The 11,804-nt window shown below is 37.1% G+C and overlaps 1 pseudogene; it reads left to right on the plus strand.

Moving 5' to 3' along the window:
* Positions 1-2,434: 2,434 nt before the first annotated feature.
* LOC124502965 (leucine carboxyl methyltransferase 1-like) lies at positions 2,435-3,490 on the plus strand (annotated as a pseudogene).
* The last annotated feature ends 8,314 nt before the right edge of the window (positions 3,491-11,804 follow it).

Below are 11,804 nucleotides of genomic sequence, written 5' to 3' on the forward strand. Positions count from 1 at the left end.
AGCAACGTGGATGGAACTGGAGAGTGTTATGCTAAGTGAAATAAGCCATACAGAGAAAGACAGATACCATATGTTTTCACTCTTATGTGGATCCTGAGAAACTTAACAGAAACCCATAGGGGAGCGGAAGGAAAAAAAAAAGGAGGTTAGAGTGGGAGAGAGCCAAAGCATAAGAGACTCTTAAAAACTGAGAGCAAACTGAGGGTTGATGGGGGGTGGGAGGGAGGGGAGGGTGGGTGAAGGGTATTGAAGAGGGCATTTTTTGGGATGAGCACTGGGTGTTGCATGGAAACCAATTTGACAATAAATTTCATAAAAAGAAACACCTCATCACCAAACCCCCCCCCCAAAAAATATATATATATTAATCTTGGGGCTCCTGGGTCACTCAGTTGGTTAAGCATCCAACTCTTGATTTCAGATGATTACCTCATACTCCATGAGATCAAGCCTTGTATCAGGGTCTGCACTCACAGCGAAGAGCCTTTTTGGGATTCTCTCTCTCTCTCTGTCTCTCTCTCTCCCCCGACCCCTGCTCACACACTTTCTCTTTCTCAAAAATAAATAAATAAGCATTAAAATATGTATATATATTAAACTTATGGGCACCTGGGTCGCTCAGTCAGTTAAGCGTCCGACTCTTGGTTTTGACTCAGGTCATGATCTCACCATTGGCGAGTTCGAGCCCCGTGTGGAGCCTGCTTGGTATTCTCTTTCTGCCCCTCCCCCCACTCATGCTCTCTTTGTGTCTCTCTGTTTCTCTCTCTCAAAAAAAATATATATAAATCTTATAATCAGCCAAATTGCCAGGTGCTTCTATTTTTTCTAATAATTTATCCATAGGTTTTTGTGTGTTTTAAATGTTAACCATCATATCAGTTGAGAATTATAAATTTTATTTTTTCTTTTCTAGATCTTGTGCCTGTAATTTCTTTCTCTTATTTTTTACACTATCTACAGCTTTCAATGTCACACAAAATCAAAGTAATTAAAGTGAACATCATGCTATCATTCCTGATTTTAAAATGAATGATTCTAACAGTGCCTATTTAAGATGATGTTTGTTCCTCATTTTTCATTCACATTCTTTCTCTGTATAAGAATTTTTTTCTATTTTTCATTTACTTATAGTTTATATTAATGTATGGTGAATTTGATCAATACCTTTTCTCCATCTCTCTCTCTCCTTTTTAAAATTATTTTTAATGTTTGTTTTTGAAAGAGAAAGAGGCAGAGCATGAGCAGGGGAGGGGCAGAGAGAGAGGGAGACCAAGAATCCGAAGCAGGCTCCAGGCTCTGAGCTGTCAGCACAGAGCCTGACATGGGGCTCAAACTCACAGACTGCGAGATCATGACCTGAGCAATAATCAGACACTCAGCTGAATGAGCCACCCAGGTGCCCCTCTTTTATTTTTTGACTTTTCTCTTTTTATCTATTTTTTAAAAGTTTATTCATTTTGAGAGAGAGAGAGAGAGAGAGAGCCAGAGAGTGGCAGAGAGAGGGAGAGAGAGAACCCCAATGGCGGGTACAAACCCCAATGCGGGGCTCACTCCTACCAACCATGAGATCATGAACTGAATCAAACCCAAGGGTTAGACACTTAACCAACTGAGCCATCCAGGCACCCCTCTTTTTATCTGTTAATGTAATAAATTGTACTTATGGATTTTCTAATATTAAACTATCTTGCTACTTAGGATAAACCCAAGTTATGGTGTATTATCCTCTTTTATATATAGTTGGAATCAATTTGTTAATTGAATTTTCTTTCAGAAATTTTAGAACTATAGTTGACCTTTGAACAACGATCAGGTCAACAATGCTGAAAATCTGTCTATAACTTTTGACTCCCCCTAAACTTGACTACTAATAGCCTACTGTTGAATGAAAGCCTTACAAATAACATAGTTGATTAACACATATGTTGTATATGTATGTATTCTATACTATATTTTTACAATAAAGTAAACTAAATAAAAGAAAATATCATCAAGAAAATCATAAGGAAAAGAAAATAAACTTACAGTATTGTAATGTATTTATTTTAAAATGCATCTATAAGTGGACCTGAACAGTTCAAATATGTGTTGTTCAATGGTCAACTATACAAACAACCATCATAAATTTATGATGTGGTTTCCAGGCTTTCAGATTGAAAACACTGATACTGTAGATTGTAGGTATGTTAAAAACTCTCAGTGATCTTTCTGGTAGTGACTAATGATTGCTTTTTATCAATTGACTTCAATTCTCTTCACCATACAATAATTAACTTCCTTGTTGACAGTTGGCATGAATCATCTATCTCAGGATCTGAATAAGAAAACTATGTACACATCTCTCCTGCTTTCTCAGAGACTTGCTCTTCCCGGGCATCTGTGGATCCCACTTCCACATCCTCAGTGGGAATAGCACCCCAGAACCTCCACACCCATGGCCACTAGCCTGAGGAGGCCCTCTTTCACCTCCTGTTCTTCTTCCTCAACAGACACAGATGATGAGGGTGTGCATGGCACTTGCAAAGATGCTTCTATATGTAAGAGGTGATTCAAAACTTAAGGCCTTGCAGATCTACTTGAAAGCAGCAGAGCTCACAAGAAAAGAAACAAACAAGTCTGTTTAGGTTTACAGTAAGCATTGGCTACTGGCATGACCCTTACATCCAGCATTTTGTTAGACTGTCTGAGGAGAGGGAGGCCTCTGAAATTAACAGAATATTTTGCTGAAGTCCATGGCATCAGTCAGTATTTTTACTGAAGACAGAACGTCATTGTTAAATTCTAAATCTTGGAGCTGGGATGGATATCACCATCTGGAGATTAAAGGATGAAGATCTCCCAAGTAAATATTTTGAAGTCTACTTTCCATTGATAGTCATGAGAAAGCATAGCATCAAATCAAACCTTTCTTATCACAACCCATCATGAAACTACATTCAGAGGGCACACTTCAAATCAATGGACACCTGTTGGATTCAAAGAGATATGCCATTATTGAAGCAGATCTCTGAAACTTACCTGAACTGGAAGAGAAGCTAAAGAAATGTAACATGAATCCACAATTGCCAACACTCCTGATAACTGAATGTGTGCTGCTTTACATGACTCTGGAGCAGATGGCCAAGTTTCTCAAGTGGGCAGCCAATGGTTTTGGGACTGCCATGTTCATAAACTATGAACACACATGGATGACTGGTTTGGACAGATCATGATTGAAAACTGCAGAGGCAAAAGTGTGACCTGGCAGAAATGGAGACCTGCAAGTCATTAGAGTCACAGAAAGAACGGCTCCTGTCTAATGGGTGGGAATTGGCATCAGCAGTTGACATGATGGAACTGTACAGCAGATTGCCTCAAGCTGAAGGGAACAGAACAGAGTCTTCAATTTCTGGATGAAATGGAGCTTCTCGAACAGCTTTTGCAGCATTACTGCCTTTGTTGGGCAACCAAAGGAGGAAATGAAATAGATTTGAAGGAAATCACTTATTAATCTGTTTGAGGCCCATGCTGAGCTTGGAGCTGAAGACACTGACCTTCCCAGAGTTGACAGGCTGTGTTTCCTGGCTGGTGGCCAGCTGTGGTCCCATCCCACACCCAGAGAAATCTCAGTTCCCAGGGCTAGGCACCACCTGCTGTGCCCATTGACTTAATTTAAATAAATCTCAGTTGCCAATTAAAAAAAAAAAAAAAGAAAACTATGTAAAATTAATTGCTTAATGAAGATGCTTCAAATTTCAATCAATGCATTTTAATGCTATTTGTGGATTATGTGTGCTATATTTGTAATTTACATTTTCAATCTTTAAGGAGATTCTGTAACTGAGATACACATGCGTGCACACACACACATAGGCACTCACACGCGCACACACACACACACACACACACACATACACAAGACTTGGTGAACTCAGTTTAGTCCATACTTAGGTTAGACTGCTGTAATACTGGGGAAAGTATTACATTTTTTATCCTATTTTTTGCCACATGGTAATATGCAGAAGACACATGACCATTGTCATCGTGCTCCATTGCTAGCCTGTACCACCTTTCATTTTCTGTCATCACAACAATGTTCTGACTTTGCTAGTGTGGATTTTGTTGGTTTCATTATTGAATATTTTACTCAATAAAGACAGAGTCTTTCAAGCTATGTTTGTAGGTTCAGAAAGAATGATGATACAAAGCTATCATTTTTTTATTTCTTTTTTTTAAGTTCATTTATTTATTTTGTGTGTGTGAGAAAGAGAAAGCAAGAGAGAGCATGCTGGAGGGGCAGAGAGAGAGAGGGAGAGGGAGAGAGAGAATCCCAAGCAGGCTCTGCACAGTCAGCACAGAGCCCAATGTGGGGCTCCAACTCACAAACCGGGAGATCATGACCTGAGCTGAAACCAAGAGTCAGACACTTAACTCACTGAGCCACACAGGCGCCCCTAAAGCTCTCATATTTTTTATGTCCTTTGTATCTATGGACTTATTTATCTGTGTTAAATAAAGTCCTGTATTTACTGTGGGAGCCACTGAATTTTACGGAGGCTTTTTACACAGGAACGTAACTATTTTTTTAATTAAAAAAAATTTTTTTTTACATTTTATTTATTTTTGATAGAGAGACAGAGCACAAGCGGGAGAGGGGCAGAGAGAGACAACGGAGACACAGAATCCGAAGCAGGCTCCAGTCTCCAAGCTGTCAGCACAGAGCCGGATGCGGGGCTTGAACTCACAAACCACAAGATCATGACCTGAGCTGAAGTCGGACACTCAACCAACTGAGCCACCCAGGTGCCCCAGGAATGTAACTATTTTAAAGGCCATAATTTATTATTTTTCTCTGATTTTTGCTTCCTTTCAAGCCCCCCTAATTACCAATACTCGTGATGTACATCTCAGAAAGTATGTTTATACGTTATTGTGTTCAGCTCATAACCACTTTAGCAGAGCTTTTAGTTCTCACTATTACAGACTTTTCTGTGGCCCGTATGCACAAAACTCTGCATACATCTGATTCCGACACAGGCTTACAGGCAGAATTGCTGAATCAAAGGATATACCCTTCCAAGGCTTTTGATACAAATTTGCCAAGTTCTAATTAGTTTATTCCTACTAAGATTGAATATGTTTTCTATATTTATCCTGTTGTGATTACTTGCTTGTGCCCTTTGCTCATTACTAAAAATATTAGGTCCATATTTTTCTTAAGTTCTCTTATAAGAACTCCTTTTATAACAATAATTTCAATCCTCTGGCAGATATATTACAAGGGGAATTCCTCACCACCACCCTGCCCCAAGTTTGACATTTCCCATTTGTTTTTTGTTTGTTTGTTTGTTTGTTTTTTAGAGCTTTTTTAGAGCTTTTTAAGTTAAAATTTTTTTAACATAGACATTTAAAGGTTTATTTAAAAAAATTTAAAATCTTTTCTTTTATGAATCTTTTCTCCCTTTTGCTTTTATGAGTAGAAAGTTATTCCCTATACATAGATTATGTAAATTGCCAATAATGCTCAAATGACATATTTTTAAATTTTTTTATTGCAGTATACTAACAGGGAGTGTTAGCTTCAGTAGACATCATAATGATTCAACTATTTTACACATTAATCAGTGTTACCATGATAAGTATAGTCATCATACAACCTTATTATAATTTTTCTTTTTTGAGAGAGAGAGAGAGAAAGAGAGCAAGCAGAGTAGAGGGGCAGAGGGAGAGAGAGAGAGAGAGAGAATCCCAAAATGTGGGGCTTGATCCTACAACCCTGGGACCATTACCTGAGCAGAAATCAAGAGTTGGATGCTCACCGTCTGAGCCACCCAGGCGCCCCATTACAATCTTATTGACTATTCCCTATGCTGTACGTGTCACCTCTGTGACTTATTTATTTTGTAACTGGAAGTTTGTACCTCCTAATCCCTTTAGCTATCTCACCCATCCTCCCCCTCCCCTCTGGCAACCACCCATTTGTTTCCTGTATCTAAGAGTCTGTTTTTTGTTTGTTTATTCATTTGTGTCTTTTTTCATTGTTTTGTTTTTTAAGGCCACATATAAATGAAATTTTATGGTATACCCAGATTGTCACAAATGGCAATATCTTGTTCTTTATGGCAGAGTAATATTCCATTTTTGTGTGTGTGTACATTTATGTGTGTGTATATATATATATATATATATGTATGTATACACACACACACACACACCACATCTTTTTTATCCATTCATCTACCTATGGCACTTGGGTTGCTTTAATATCTTGGCTATTATAAATAATGCGGCAATAAACATAGAGGTATATATATCTTTTCAAATTAGTGTTTTCATTTTGGGGGGTAAATATCCAGTAGTGGAATTACTAGATCATATGCTATTTCTGTTTTTAATTTTTTGAGGAACCTCCATACTGTTTTCCAGAGTCGTGCACCAAGTTGCATTTCCAACAGTGCACAAGGGTTCCTTTTTCTCCACATCCTCACCAACACTTGTTATTTTAAATAAAATCCTTAAATTTAGTGTTAAAAAATTGCTACTGCAACAAAATTTCTTTAAAAAATTTTTTTTAATGTTTATTTTTGAGAGAGAGAGAGAGACAGAGCACAAGCAGGGGAAGGATAGAGAGAGAGGGAGACACAGAATCTGAAGCAGGCTCCAGGTTCTGAGCTGTCAGCACAGAGCCTGATGAGGGGCTTGAACTCATGACCTGAGCTGAAGTGGGATGCTCAACCTACTGAGCCACCCAGGTGCCCCCCAACAAAATTTCTTTTTGCTAATTAAACACAGCCTACTGTCATGAAATTATTGAAGAAATGGCCTTCCCCCATTCTTTCAAACTTGGGATTTCTGCTAAATTCTACTTAGTAGAAGTTGGATATTAGGGAAAATAATCTTATTTTTGGTTTGCATGGTTCAACAAGAGCCAGTGGAGACTTTAAGTTTTCAAATGATGATATTTTTGCCCCAAAGATTAAGTAGGAAAAGAGTGAAAATCCAAATCAATATTTATGAATAACCCACATAGTTCTGGTTTATTTTGTTTTTAATTTCCTTTTTAGCTACTCCCTAACAGTAAAGCACCAGTGATTTGTTTTGCAGAATCCTTGCAGCCTTTCCTGGAAGCCTGTAGCAACACTTTATATTTTTGTTCTTGCTTTGTGCTGCTTTGAACCCCTAAGGTTGATCTTCAAATACTAGGAAAGCACAATATGATTCTGCAGAAACTTTCCAAAATCAAGTAAGAATTTTTCTAAGATTTTTTATTGAAAGATATATCATTATGATGATTTAGGCCTTTCTGAATCCTATATTGGTTCAACTTTGTTAAGTCACAATTCCAGTGTAGAAATTTCCAATTTCTAAATGTAGCAAAGTGAGATTCATGAACTATTACTGTATGTCTACAATATATACGCAGTGACAAATGAGAATCAGAGTGCCCATCTAAGAACATCCTGGTTCCATAGTTCATTTCTGCTAAATAAACTTAGAGTACTGTAAGGCAATTAAAAATAAGAGCAGTTTTTAGCAACCAAGTGGTAGTATCAGAGTGAAATACTGCACACTGATACTCTGTAATACCACAGGTGAAAATAAAAAAGATAATAAATATATTTGCAGATCCTTATTGCTGTACTGAAATGAATTTAGGGAATAAAAGTGAAGCAGTCAGAAGAGATTTAAAATGATGTTGGTAACTGGATTTATTTTAGGAAACAGTTATGGACTTTTTATGCTACTAATTTGTATTTTATTGTAAGAACCAAGGCCATTTTTTCTACATTTCCTCTTCTTCCCCCTGATGCAGACATTGATATAACCAGTTATTAAATTATAAATAAAGGACATAAATTTTAAGCTTTATTTTCCTAATATTGAGGTATTCTCCAGTGTTTCTTTTGGGGCAATTAAGCACCTGTCTCATTCCGTGTATATAACAGTAAACTTTTGATTTTGGTTCAGCTCCACTGCCCCCTCCCTCTCCCCTCCCCTGGATTTGCATGGTAGTGAACTGAGGTATTTTACCAGGACTCAGTGTACTTGAATAGTAAATATGATACATCTTAAAATTATTTGTAGATGTGTGCTAGTGGGTCTACCTACGTGTTCTGCTTGGTACCTAGTACACTGTACCATACCACAGTAAGTTATTAATTCTCAAACGAACCTTATACTACTCATCTCACCAAATTACTTGTTTTGGACTGGCATCAGTTAAACTTATCAATTCATTGTCTTCCTTTACTTACAGGCTGACTGTACCATGGTTATCTTGATTTTTAATCAGTAAATTATCAGGAAGACCTGTTGTGGTTTACCTATGGTGCTATGAAGCTGCAGTAACATTACTTGGGTTTGATTTGGTCTTAGCTTTTTTTTTTTTAAATTTTAGATGGAGAGAGGGAGCACGAGCAGGGAAGCGGGGCCATGTTCAGTGTGGAGCCTGATGCAGGTCTTGATTCCATGACCCTGGGATCATGACCTGAGCTGAAATCAAGAGTCAAAGGCTCAACCAACTGAGCCATCCAAGTGCCCCTGGTCTTAGCTCTTAATTTGTGGAATTTTTTTTATGTAGTCCCAAAATGCAAGTATATCCTTGAGTCAAAGCATTTTATTATTCTTGATGTGTTTTATAGCTCACATTCATTTCAGACTGAGATAAAGAGCTTGAACAGGAGGGCTGGGAATAGCTGATGCTCAAGCAGGTCTTAAAGTATATCTTTAAAACCACAAAGATGTGAATCGTTTTGTATTAAAGTGGGTGGTTATGTAGGTTATTTGATCATTTCTTTCAGGAGGTAAATATATGTAGACAAGGAAATAAGAAATATGTTTCAGATATTATTCTGATTGAAAATGAAATTACCGACTGGTTATTAGGAGGAGGATGGATAAATGGGTATGTTGGATCTAAGTCAAAAGTTAACCCAATATTCTGCTACTCACTTAAAATAAGATGATCAAGTATTTTCCTTTTTCATGCTACAAGGAAATTATTTTTTTCTCAAACATGATAATAATGAATAGAGTGTAATTTTCAGGATCATAGAGCATATTCTTTTTTTTCTTGAATTCTTTTCTACTGTGGGCTTCTCTCCTAAAACCCTTTTTTGTTTGCCTTTACATATTAATTCTTTAGTTCCTTATTTTCTGCACTAGGTTGAAAACCAGGTGCCATTTGCCCAAATTTACAAGTAAATGATCTCTCATTGCCATTCCAGATAATTTCCCTTAACTGTGTGCAATTAAGTTAAGGTATTCATTCTGTTATAGGAGTAATAAGAAGCTCTTTGAACATTTTACAATTCATCTGATGTTTCAAGAAAAACAAAGGACAACACATCCAGAGCATGCCTTTCTCTGTATTAACCTAAATTAAACTCTGTTCAGTTTGGGTTTAACAAAATGCAACTCCTTGGCCTCCAATGAAAGCCATTAGACTGGCTTAATATTATTTCATATATATGTGTTGCTTATTTGTAAGATTGTAAAAATAACCAAAGTAACTAAAAGTCTACCAAGTAAAGTTATCAGTAGCATCATTTATCATGAAAAATAGAATTTTTTTAACTTTTAAGATGAAATCTATAGAAGCTATGGAATTTTTGGACTGTTTCAGCTCAACTGAGGTAGTAATTACTAATGTAAAAAATGGAATTTCCAGAATTGGTGACACTGGGGTTACTTTTTTGTAAGAGTATTTTAGGAAAATTTTTTAACTTATGTGATTATTTGGAATAAAATTGGAGTTTATGAGGGAAAGAATGTTGTCATTCTTTCTCAATATATCTACTTCCCTTTCAGAAGCAAAAGCACATAATTTTTAACTGCCATCCTCATATCATAACTTTTATATATATCCTAGATTCACAAAAACTGATTTTTTTATTGTGCTCTTCACAGAGTACTTTATTTTTTTCCATTATATTTAATTTATTTTTTAAATTTACATCCAAGTTAGCATATAGTGCAACAGTGATTTCAGGAGTAGATTCCTTAGTGCCCCTTACCCATTTGGCCCATCCCCGCTCCCACAACCCCTCCAGTAACCCTCTGTTTGTTCTCCACATTTAAGAGTCTCTTATGTTTTGTCCCCCTCCCTGTTTTTATATTATTTTTGCTTCCCTTCCCTTATGTTCATCTGTTTTGTATCTTAAAGTCCTCATATGAGTGAAGCCATATGATATTTGTCTTTCTCCGACTAATTTTGCTTAGCATAATAAACTCTAGTTCCATCCATGCAGTTGCAAATGGCAAGATTTCATTCTTTTGATTGCCGAGTAATACTCCATTGTGTGTGTGTGTATGTGTATATATATATATATATATATATATATATATATACTACCTCTTCTTTATCCATTTATCCATTGATGGATATTTGGGCTCTTTCCATACTTGGGCTATTGTTGGTAGTGCTGCTATAAACATTGGGGTGCATGTGCCCCTTCGAAACAGCATACCTGTATCCCTTGGATAAATGCCTAGTAGGGAAATTGCTGGGTCATAGGGTAGTTGTATTTAAAAAATTTTAAGGGACCACCATCATGTTTTCCAGAGGGGTTGCACTGGTTTGCATTCCCACCAGCAACGCAAAAGAGATATCTTCTTTCTCCGCATCCTCGCCAACATCTATTGTTGCCTGAGTTGTTAATGTTAGCCATTCTGACTGGTGTGAGGTGGTATCTCATTGTGGTTTTGATTTGTATTTCCCTGATGATGAGTGATGTTGAGCATTTTTTCATGTGTCTGTTGGCCATCTGGATGTCTTCCTTGGATAAGTGTCTATTCATGTTTTTTGTCCTTTTCTTCACTGGGTTATTTGTTTTTTTTTGTGTGTGTGTGTGTGTGTTGAGTTTGTTAAGTTCTTTATAGATTTTGGATACTAACCCTTTATCTGATATGTCGTTTGCAAATATCTTCTCCCATTCCATCAGTTGCCTTTTAGTTTTGCTGATTGTTTCCTTTGCTGTGCAGAAGATTTTATTTTGGTGAGGTCCCAACAGTTAATTTTTGCTTTTGTTTCCCTTGCCTCCAGAGATGTGTTGAGTAAGAACACAATTTTGACCTTGCTGCAGCCAAGGTCAAAGAGGTTTTTGTTTGCTTTCTCCTCGAGGATTTTGATGGCTTCCTTTCTCACATCTAGGTCTTTCATCCATTTTGAGTTTATTTTTGTGTATGGTGTAAGAAAGTGGTCCAGGTTCATTCTTCTGCATGTCACTGTCCAGTTTTCCCAGCACCACTTGCTGAAGAGACTGTCTTTATTCCATTGGACAGTCTTTCCTCCTTTGTCAAAGATTAGTTGGCCATACATTTGTGGGTCCATTTCTGGGTTCTCTATTCTTTTCTATTGATCTGAGTGTCTGTTTTTGTTCCACAGAGAATGTATTAAAGAATTTTTTTTCTATTTTTCTTTTTTCCAAAATAATTTAATCATCACCAAACTATATATGTACATTAGAAGGTTTGAAAAAAAATTGAAACATAAGGGATGGCAGAAGAGCATGGAAGTTTTTTTTTGTCTCTCATCCATGAAATACAGCCAGATCAACACTAAACCATCCTGCACACCTAGAAAATGATTTGTGGATTAACACAACAATATGCACAAACTGAACCACAGAACTCAGCAGGTACACAGAGCAGAGAGTGAACTGGGGGAGAGAGAAGCCACAAAAGGAAGGGACCTGTGATTGCATGTAGACAGATGATGGAGTTGGGGGGGAGAATACAGGAAAAGCACCATCCCCCCAAAGCAGCTGGAGAGAAAGTACAAAAGGGGAAAAAGCCACAGGGACTGAACAAAAAATGGAGAAAGG

This window comes from Lynx rufus, unplaced genomic scaffold (assembly GCF_022079265.1).
Source record: "Lynx rufus isolate CCGP_SWC_20201006 ecotype Redwood Valley unplaced genomic scaffold, mLynRuf1.p SCAF_8, whole genome shotgun sequence".
Classification (NCBI taxonomy): domain Eukaryota; kingdom Metazoa; phylum Chordata; class Mammalia; order Carnivora; family Felidae; genus Lynx; species Lynx rufus.